This window comes from Meriones unguiculatus, chromosome 12 (genome assembly GCF_030254825.1).
Source record: "Meriones unguiculatus strain TT.TT164.6M chromosome 12, Bangor_MerUng_6.1, whole genome shotgun sequence".
Taxonomy (NCBI): domain Eukaryota; kingdom Metazoa; phylum Chordata; class Mammalia; order Rodentia; family Muridae; genus Meriones; species Meriones unguiculatus.
The window spans coordinates 86,073,806-86,084,269 of record NC_083360.1 but is presented as its reverse complement, the minus strand read 5'-3'; the positions used below and the strand labels follow the sequence as shown (position 1 = coordinate 86,084,269).

At 49.2% G+C, this 10,464-nt stretch overlaps 1 long non-coding RNA gene across 1 annotated transcript; it reads left to right on the top strand.

Annotated features, from left to right (window-relative positions):
- Window positions 1-2,088: 2,088 nt before the first annotated feature.
- On the top strand, window positions 2,089-7,099 carry LOC132646858 (uncharacterized). The gene is made up of 5 exons (XR_009585191.1): window positions 2,089-2,879; window positions 3,292-3,418; window positions 3,719-3,845; window positions 4,085-4,287; window positions 4,440-7,099. It is a non-coding gene; the product is annotated as an uncharacterized LOC132646858 (long non-coding RNA).
- The last annotated feature ends 3,365 nt before the right edge of the window (window positions 7,100-10,464 follow it).

The following is a 10,464-nucleotide window of genomic DNA, read 5'->3' as shown; positions in this document are numbered from 1 at the left end:
GATGATAACAGCACCCAGCCAGAGGGAAGATGAGTGAGGACAATGGCAAACTCTAGGTCTTGGGCAGCAACCGTGATGGGAAGCATCGTCACAGCCTCTCAGAGGGAGATGCCTTCCTGCTCTTGCTTGTGACCCAGCCTGCCCTTTAAGCCAGAGGGAATTAACCCGCCTGTGTCACAGGGCAGCTGTAATCTCGTTAGGACCCGTCAGGCTGCTCAGGCCGCAGCAGGGAGCTGTGGCGGAAGAGGGGATGGGACAGGTGTGGGGCCTACAGCACACAGAACAACTGCCTCCTACTGGCAAGGGGCCAGAGAGGTTAGGGTGAGGAAGCCGGGCACAGGCCCTGACGCCATGACAGGGAAGAGACAGATTCTGGTCCCAACTGAGCCGGCTTGTGACCTCGCCCTCAGCAATGCCCTTTCCAAACAGAAAGGAACGCACGTATGCACAGAGCAGCCTGAAGCCTCTATTCCTGGCAGCTTCTCCGGGGCAGGAGACGAGGCAGGGTGGCCACTAGGTCTGAGAGGTTCCTTTCTCTCACTCTTAAAGCTCAAAGCTCCCTGATACACCTTCAGCTCTAACAAATGCCCATCTTCTGGCTCACCGGGTGGTTAACTGCTGCTTAGAAAATCCTGGGTAGACTCGGAGTAAGTTTTAAGCTCACCCTGACCCGTGCTACATAGTGGGCATGGCTTGCTTTCCACCCTGGCTCTAAGATTTTGGTTTCCGGAATGTCCCCCACGATTGCTGCTGACCCCATCCCTCTACACTGTAACCCTCTGGGCCATCTGCCTGTCCCCCACATTCCAGGTCTCTTCACAGTGTGCTGTCGTCTCTTGGGGCACACACTGGGGGCAGAACACTTTGTCAGACACAATCTGGCCTCGGAGAGCCTCCAAGAAAAGGGACTGGTGACGAGCTTCCTACGGATGGCTTTGAATTAAATACCCTTTAATAAGTCACTTTGGTCCGCAGGTCAGTAGTCTTTTACAATATGACTAAATATGCAATACTGTTTACAGAACTATGGTGGTTTGAATAGGTATGATCCCCATAGACTCGTGTGTGTGTGTGTGTGTGTGTGTGTGTGTGTGTGTGTATGAACGCTTGACCCATAGGGAGTGGCACTATTAGGAGGTGTGGCCTTGTTGGCGGAAGTGTGTCACTGTCGGGGCGGGCTTTGAGGTATTGGTGCTCAAGCTACGCCCAGCATGGCACACAGTCTCCTTCTGCTGCTTGCGGATCAAGATGTAGAACTCTCAGCTCCCACTCCAGCACCACGTCTGCCTGCATGCCACCGTGCTTCCCGCCGTGATGATAATGGACTAAACCTCTGAACTATAAGCCAGCCCCAAGTAAACGTTTTCCTTTATAAGAGCTGCTGAGGTCCTGGTGTCTCTTCGCAGCAATAAAATCCAAACTAAGACACTAATGATATAAAACCAACAAGTTTAGGAAATGCTGGTAAGACAGTTAATTGGATTCTTCAATCTGGTCCAGTCGACAGCTCCCTGGAGTAAAAGCTGCTGCTGTGGGCCAGGTGTGCACGAGGCCTGGCTTCTACCCTCCCCAGCCCAGCATAGACCGGGCATGGGGGTGCACACCTGTAGTCCCAGCACTTGGGATGCTGAGGCAGGAGGATTGGAAATTCAAGATCACCCAAGCTACTTAGGGAGTCAGGGGCCAGCCGATGTTATAATAAGATGCTGTTCAAAAACAAACAAACAAACAAACAAAAAGCACAAACAAAACAAAACCCCTCCGGCTTTATTGCTAGGATGGCTGGGTGACCTTGGGTAAATTTTTTAACCTCTCTGTAATGTGGAGAGAAGAAGAAGCCTTCCCAGAAGGCTCGGGATGTGGGTTCTCTGCATGGTAGCCTTGTTGTGGAGACCTCAGAGCATTCTGAGGCCCTGGGGCTTGGGACAGCACACATGCACACATGCACACACACACACACACACACACACACACACACACACACACACACACAGGAATCTGCAGCCTTCACATAAACATGCCCCAGTTGGGACATCTAAGGCCCTAGGGCCTGTCCAAATTACTTTCTCTTGCTATCAGGGAAAAAAAAATAAGATCACCGAAAGTGACTTTGGGAAGGAAAGGGTGTATTTGGCTTCTCTCTCCATCACAGCCCACCGTTAAGGGAAGTCAAGGCAGGAAATCAAGCAGGGCAGGAACCTGGAGGCAGGAGCTCCAGCAGAGGCCTGGGCAGATGGACCAGAAGGACAGCGGCTCTCTGGCTTGCTCCTCTGGCTCTTGCTCAACTTCCGTTCTTTTTCCTCCCAGGACCACCTGCTCAAAGATGGCTCCACCCACAGGGGGCTGGGCCCTCCCACATCAATCATTCATTTCTCCACTGAGATTCGAGCTTCCTCAGTGACTCTAGCTTGTGTCAAGCTGAGGAAAACAAAACAGAACCAGAACTAGCCAGCACGGGGTCCCTCTCCACCCCGTTGCTGCATACACCATCTTCCTGCTGTTATTTAGAGGGTGTCCGTCCGTCCTCTCTGCCCTCGCTGCTTTCTCTGCCTAGAATGTCCTTCGTTGTCACCACGGTCCCAAGCCACAGGCTGCTCTTCTGTGGCACCCTCTCTGACCACCCTCAATGTGCATCCCTCTCTTCCCATCCCCAGCTCAGGTCAGCGATGAGCCCTCGTTCCCTGCCAGGTAGCTCTGACAACCTTACAGCGTCCTGTGACAGCCCATTTTCGGAAGTGGAGGAGTCCCTCAGCTGGGCAGGGTGCTGACAGTTGGTATCTTAGGGGGCTGCCGGTGCTAAGATGTTGGAACAGAGAGGATCATTGGTGCTTTCAGCGTTGTGCCGGTCTGGAGCCCTAGGGCAGTGCAGCTCTGCCAGGGTACGCCCAGTAACAGCAGGGTGACCTTGCTTGCTGAAGAGTGGGGAGTGAGGCACAATAGGTTTGCCAAAAGTAGGGTCTCTTTGCTTTAACCTCAGGAAGCCAGAGAGGGGTTCAAGGGAAGAGCCTGCTCCGAAAGAGGCTGGGCGGAGCTGGAGAGCCAGCAGCATCAGGGGCTGGGGCCTGGCCCCTTCCAGCAGGTGTCAAGACGCATTTGCTGAGCTGTCTGGGCCCTGTTTGGGTTGGGGTGATGACAGCTCTGGGTTTGTTGGCCGCTTTCCAGAGACATACCAGAGGCGCCTGCCTCTCCCCAGCTCACCTCCCCAGCTTGCCAGGGGCTGAGCCCTTCCGGGAAGGTTGCTGTGGGCAGCCAATCCCGCCAGCATGAATTCCTGGTATTTTTCATCACTAGAGATCTGGCTAGCCTCTGTGGAGGGCCCTACCCCCTACCCCCCACCCAGGCCTCAGCGGATGGAGGAAAGTGATTTGGTGGAAGGCTCACGCCTGCACCTGCCATCTCCTTCCTGCCCTGTCGGAGGGTAAGTCAGGCCTGAACCCCGGTAAGATCAGCAGCCGTAAAATAAATAAATAAAGCACAGGATGCAAATGCTCCATTAAACTAGTCATATTTCAGGCGTTCAGTGGCCTTGCAGCCATGATACTGCATTGCGCATTTCCAGCCCATGCTTGTAGCCAGTGCTAGCGAACATGCCATGGTGGCGATGAGCTAAATTCAAGTCCCAACTCCTGTGGATGCTGTGCAGCGTTTCTGAAGTTAACGGGTTTCTCTGAGCCTTCCTCCCTCCCATTTATGGAAACCCGTGGGTTCTCCATTGTAGTGCACCGCCTCTCACTGGAGTGTGCTGGTTGCAGCGTAAAGTTGGCACACTCCCAAGGCAAGCTTTAAAGCCAGTCAGGACCCTCGCTCGGTATGAAGCCACAGGAGAGTAAATCAAACCAGCACAGGTAAAAAGGAAATCGATATGTGGGCAGATGCAGAATTTGTGGGGCTCGGGGCCAGGAGGGCATGTACAGTCTTCCACTCCCAATGCAGGGAAGCAAGCTCAGGGTTGTGGGGGTGGGGTGGGGGGGGTGGCAATTAAACCAGCCTGGCTGCTTCAAGGGTCCCAGCTAGCCACCTGCTTTTACTTGCTGCCTAGTGTAATTCTCTTGCTCCGTTCTTGTCCCTTGTTTCTTTTTTGCAGTAGGATCTCCCGTAGCCCAGGATAGCCTCAAACTTGCAATCCTCCAGCCTCCCCAAGTGCTGAGATTACCGCCAGCCTTGAAATGCCAGTATCAAGTGCAAACGGACAGCTGCTTGCTTGGTGTGCCTGAACCTTTAATCCCAGCACTCAGGAGGCAGAGGAAGAAATAGCTTTTCAAGTTTGAGGCCAGCCTGGCCTACATGGTGAGTTCGAGGCCAGCTGGAGCTACATAGAGAGTGTTCAGAATTCAGAATCACCCAAATCAAATCATGGTTTGTGTTTTGTGTCTCACACGTGCGTGCATTTTGCTTTGGGTGAAAACACTGCACCAAACTGCATCTGTTTCACATTTCAGATGACACGGGTGCTCTCCGTCTGTGCCGACTGAGGAACAGGGAGGGACTGAGAGGAGCCAGTGTCCGTGGGGAAGGCATGTGGATAAAGTGGACACGAGGTTCCTTGGCCCAGCTTCCCCTCACGCTTTCTGTCCTCCGTGAGTGCAGAGCAGGGTTCCTGGGGGCTGTCAGTGCCTCCTGCTTGCCCCCTCGCAGACATAACTTGCTTCCCTGGAACCTGTGTGAGTCTCGCTGCAGTCCCATGCCTCTTCCCCAGCTCACACCCACGGAGCGTGACGCACACCACGTGAGAACGGAAAGGCCGAGGCAGCTCTGGGCGTTCGTGGCCAACATCTCCTCTGCTCACAGGCCCATCACACACTGCGAGTAGGACACACATTCAAAGGCAAGATTCAGACAGTTTTAGAGACCACGACGGCAGAGCATTAAAGCCAAACACGAGGCCCTTCTGAGTCCAGGGCCTCTGAGGCTGCACAAATCACACGGCACTGAAACCATCCCTGTTTGGAAGGAGGGCAGGGTATCAGAACCCATAACTAAGGTGGAGCCCAGCCCCGAGACCATCCGAAACAAGGGAAGCTCTCCCTCGCCAGCCCTCCCTCCTGCTTACCAGAATACTCACTCGGTCTCCATCTTTCTTCCCTTGACACGGGGTCTCCCTTTGTAGCCCGGGCTGGCCCTGAACGTTCAGGGGCATCACCGGTGACATGTGCCACCACGGCTGGCCCGCTCACCGGTGACATGTGCCACCACAGCTGGCCCGCTCACACAAGCACCATGGGCAGCTGTGAGGACCACAGACCTCCAGCAAATGGCTCCTTCACAGCGACCATCAGGACAGCTACCCTGTGCCTTGGGGTGTAGCATAGGAAGGATGACATCCTAGTGCAGAGAGGTGAACTCAAACACAACGCTCAGAGTGTTGTGCTCACAGTAAGCGCTGCATGTATACATGTGACTATCATCATCTTAGTGCTGTTTCAGTCATAGTCTAGGCACAGGGAACACTGTGACGCCGATGGCCCCTAATGCATGATGGTTCAGCCATAGCGTGCCTTATGGGCATTGTGTGCATTTAAATCTTTTTATTAGGTTGTGTGTGTGTCCTCACCATGGCATTCATGTGACCATCAGAGGACAACCTGCAAACGGGGTTCCAGGGATGGAACTCAGGCCATCTGGCCTTTCAGCAAGTGCCTTCACTTGACGAGCCATCTTGCCAGCCGCGGAGAATGTTTTAAAAGTTTTAATTACACTTTATTTAATGTGTGCGTGTGTGTGCGTATTACACTTGCCTAGTGTGTAAGAAGTCCTGAGTTCAGTCTCTAAATAAAATCTAGGAAGGTTTTGCAGGGAGTGGTGGCCCGCTTAGTAATCCAGAGACTGAGATCACTACAAGTTCAAGGCCAACCTCATTTACACAGCAATTTCCAGGCCAGCCTGGACTACAGGGACGCTGTCCCAGAAGAGCAAAACAAAACAAGAATGAAGTCTTGGCCATCTCGCGTGATTATTTCAAGTGTTTATCTCAAGTATTCATTTCTTCCTTCCCCAAGTAACCGGTATCCCAAATTTTGAACCTTGCTGTAAACATTGAAACACTTACTCCCATATGCTGCCCATCCTGGGTTATCCACATCGTGATGATCTGCCAGGTCACACGTGACACAGATGTTTGGCATTACCTGATCATATCAACCATTGCCAAATCAGTCTTGCCACTTGACACGCTTGTTCGAAATGCTTGGAAGAGCCGGTGGGAGCCACACGCCCACCAACGCGTGGCATCGATTAATCATTAACTTTCGATAGTCAGCTCGGTGTGAAACGGTATTGCAACCTGAACATTTGCATTTCCCTGATTATTAAATTTGACTACATTTTAATGTATTACCGAGCCATCTCTGCCTCGTGGTTGGTGAAAAGGCTATTGGTTTCTTTTGAACGTTTTCTTGTTGATGCATAATTAACTATCGCTTACATGCTTTTCTCTAGCTTTAGATGCCTTTAGATAATGGAAATTACAACTTTTGATGTAAGGGAATGTATCAATCCTTTCCTTTAGGATGTCTCCTCCTGTCTTGTTTTAAAAACTGTAGTTTAGTGGAAGGGCTTTGACTGTCACACATGAGATTTGGGGTTTGATCTTGAACCCTGAACACACAAGAAACAAAACCTAACCTTCCCCTGAAACAATAGGTTACTCTCTCTCCTGGGCACATTTCTAGGAATTGTTGGCATAATGCATTATTGTGAAGTTTACCTTTGTTCATTCAAATGCTGATTTCTCTATCCTGTTATCTGGTTTCAATATACACTTGAAATTGTAATGTTTATTCTAATTATCTCCTGTCTCAATTTTGTGTAAACAAGACCACCATTTTTTTTTTCCTGTTCTGCCATTAAAATGCTGACCAGCCAATGCTGAGCAGTAGAAAGAATAGGGTGGGACTTCTAGGTCCAGGGATGGGAGGAGAAAGACAGAGAAAGTGAGAGATGAAGCCTCTGAGGTTCTGGAGGCATCAGGCAAGTTGACGGGAGCTAGGAGATGATTATAACACAGGTAGAATGGGGAATTTGGCTGGGAGGAAGCCAGACTCTGGAGGTTTAGGATGGAGTAATAATTGCTCTGCATTGTGCTCAAGGCTAATTAAACAAATCATAGTTTCCCGGTGTCGATTATTTGGGTAAATAGTTGGCTAAAGATAAAGTGCCAACATACTAAATTTTTGCATTATATCATATTAATAATCCTTCTACAAATCGTTATAACTTTACTTTTTTAATGTGTATCTTTAGCCAACCAAACTTGTTAGGATGGTGTAAAACTAATATTGTTTTTCTTTATGTTACTTTTCCTACATGCTGAAAATCTACCTTTTCACCTGAAACTAAAATGGTTGCCTTGAGATACAATCAAGTGTCCATCATTTGGGTCTGTCTCAGTGGGTGGTTGATACCATTGCCAACGCTCTGTCATGATTGCTCTAAGTCTATGGTCATTTTAAATACTTTTCATTTCTTTCAGATTTATTTTTACTTTCTAATTATGTGTGCCTTAGCAGAGAGCTGTGTTAGCATACATAGCTGTCTATGTCCAGGGAGGCCAGAAGTGGGTGTTGGATTCTCTGGAGCTGGAGTGAAAGGTGGTTGTAAGCCACCCCATGTGGGTTCTGGGAACTGAATTCAGGTCCTTTGCAAGCAGCATATACTTTTAATTTCCGGAGGCGTCTCTCGAGCCCTTTAATAGTTAAAAGTAACTATATTTACTTTCGGGGGATGGAGAGAGGGCTCGGTGATTGGGTACACTGGCAACTTTAGGAACAGTTCCCAGCACTCACATGGTGGCTCACAACTGTAACTCCAGTTCCAGGGGATCAGACACCCTCTTGGGGCTTCCACAGGCCCCAGGCATGCTTGTATCGCACAGAAATACCTGCAGGCAAAGCACCCAGGCAGGGGCTGGCGAGATGGTTATGAGTACTGAATGCGTTCCCAGAGGACCCATGTTCAATTCCCAGCCCCTACATGGAGGTCCACAGTTGTCTGTGGCTCCAGCTCTGGGGGATCTGGTGCCCCCTCTTGGTGCGTGCATGTGGTACACAGATATATATATATATATATATATATATATATAGTTAAAATACCTGTATACATAAAAGTAAATATATAGATGAAAACATTTTAAACACTTATATGCTTATTGTTATTATTATTATTATCATTATTTATTTTATGGGTTATTTTGAGACAGCATTTCTCAGTGTATCTCTAGCTGTCCTGGAACTCACTCTATAGACCAGGCTGGCTTTGAACTCAGAGCTCTGCTTGCCTCTGCCTTCTGAGCGCTGGGATTAAAGCCGTGCACCACCATGTCCCAGCTTAATTTTTGATTTTTAAAAAAATATCTGTTTTATTTTTAATTATGATTATGTGTGTATACTGGTGTGGGGGTCTGAATAAGAATGGCCCCCATAAGCTCATGTATTTGGGTGCTTGCTCTCCAGTTGGTAGAGCCGCCTGACCTGGGAAAAGAATTTGGATGATCTGCAAGAGCCAGTGTACACACTCTTTACTGCTGAGCCAGCCCATCTCATGGGCTCATTCTTCTGTGGTGTTTGCTGCTGCATCTCCTCCTCCCCCTCCTCCCCCTCCTCCTCCCCCTCCTCCTCCCCCTCCCCCTTCTCCTCCCCCTCCTCCTCCCCCTCCTCCTCCTCCTCCTCCTTATACTGATCTTCAGTAAAAGCTCCAAAACATTTTAAGGGGGAAAAAAAAAGTCAAGACTACGATTTTAATTGGAATTGCACGTAATGTATTTATCAATTTGCACCACTGGCATCTTTTAAAATGAAGGCTTATTTCTTTTTTTATCGGTTTAAAATATTTTTATTATTACTATTTGTGTATGACGAAACACATACAAGCAGAGTCAGAGGACAACTTCACGCAGTCAGTTCTCCTCTTCTGCCTTTCCCCGTTCCCATTTTAGATTCCAGTAAGCTGTCAATGACTGACTGAGACACACGAAAAAATCTGTTATTGGGGACTGGAGAGACAGCCATTTGTAACTCCAGTCCCAGGGGAGCCAACCCCCTCTTCCGGCCTTTGAGGGTACTAGGCCGCCTATCACACAGGGCACATGTACATATATGCAGACAAAACACCCATGTACATAAAATAAACAAGTACAAACATTTTTTTAAATGAACTGGGAACATGTGTGCGAGTGACTGGCCACAGAGTAAATCTCCTCAGTCTATGTAAAGTTTCTGCTGGGGGTGGGAGGAGAATAAAGCCGCCTCGTGGACAGAAGGCAGAAGGAGCCGAGGGCGTCACAGCTCAAGGAACGGGGGATGATGTAGCAGTGTGGACGGAAATGGCTTCCACAGACTCACGTGTGTGTGCTTGGCCAGAGGGAGGGGCACTATTAGGAGGTGAGACGTTGCTGGAGGAAGTGTGTCACTGTGGGGGGGCTTTGAGGTCCTATATGCTCAAGCTATGCCCAGCGTGGAACAGTCTCCTTCGGCCGCTTGTGGATAAAGAAGTAGAACTCAGTCGGCTCCTTCTCCAGCCCCACGTCTGGCCTGCATCCTGCGGTGTTTCCCATCCTGATGACAGTGGACTAAATCTCCGAAACTGTAAGCCAGCCCCAATGAAATGTTTTCCTTCAGTAAGAGTTGCCACGGTCTGGCTGGGCATGATGACACACACCTTTAGTTCCAGCACTAGGGAGGCAGAGGCAGGCAGATCTCTGTGAGTTCAAGGCCAGCCTAGTCTGCAGAGCGAGTTCCAGGACAGCCAAGACACAGAGAAATCCTGTCCCAAAACAAAACAAAACAAAACAAAAGAGTTGCCATGGTCATGGCGTCTCTTCACAGCAGTAAAGCCCTAACTAAGACAGATGGCCTTTCAACATATTTGAAGATGTTCAGCTTCATTCAAAATAAGATATAAGTTGAAGCTAGAGTTGGCTACATTCTAGCACATTCTACCTGTGACTTCCTGGTGAAACAAAGCCTTCTGTGTGGTTGCTGGAGAGATGGTAAGCCCTCTCCGAGCTGTAATTTGACAATTTGTATAAAATGTGCAAATATTGGCTCCCTTGGTGGAACATCCTAGGATGACCGTAACTTTTTTTTTTTTTAAGACAGGGTCTTACTGTAGCTCTGACTGGCCTGGAATTTGTCACTGTGTAGAGCAGGCTGGCCCTGAACTCACAGACATCCCCAGGCCTCTTGTGTCTTGATCCTATTTCTCACAGGCAGGAAATGACCCCCGCAGAAGGCTGGCGTCTCTTTCTAGCCTTCCAGAAGGAGAAAACCACGTTCACAAGATGAAATTGGCTAGACAACCAAGCAAGGAAATGGTAGGAAAGCCTAGAACGGGGATTTTTTTTTTATACTTCCAAATAGGGGAAAATAAAGTCCCCAGCACACATTAAGAAAGGAGACCATTGGAATAAATGTTTGTGTTACCAGTGTTTACAAAAGAGGCATGGAAAGTTCCAGAAGAAAACAAGAGAAC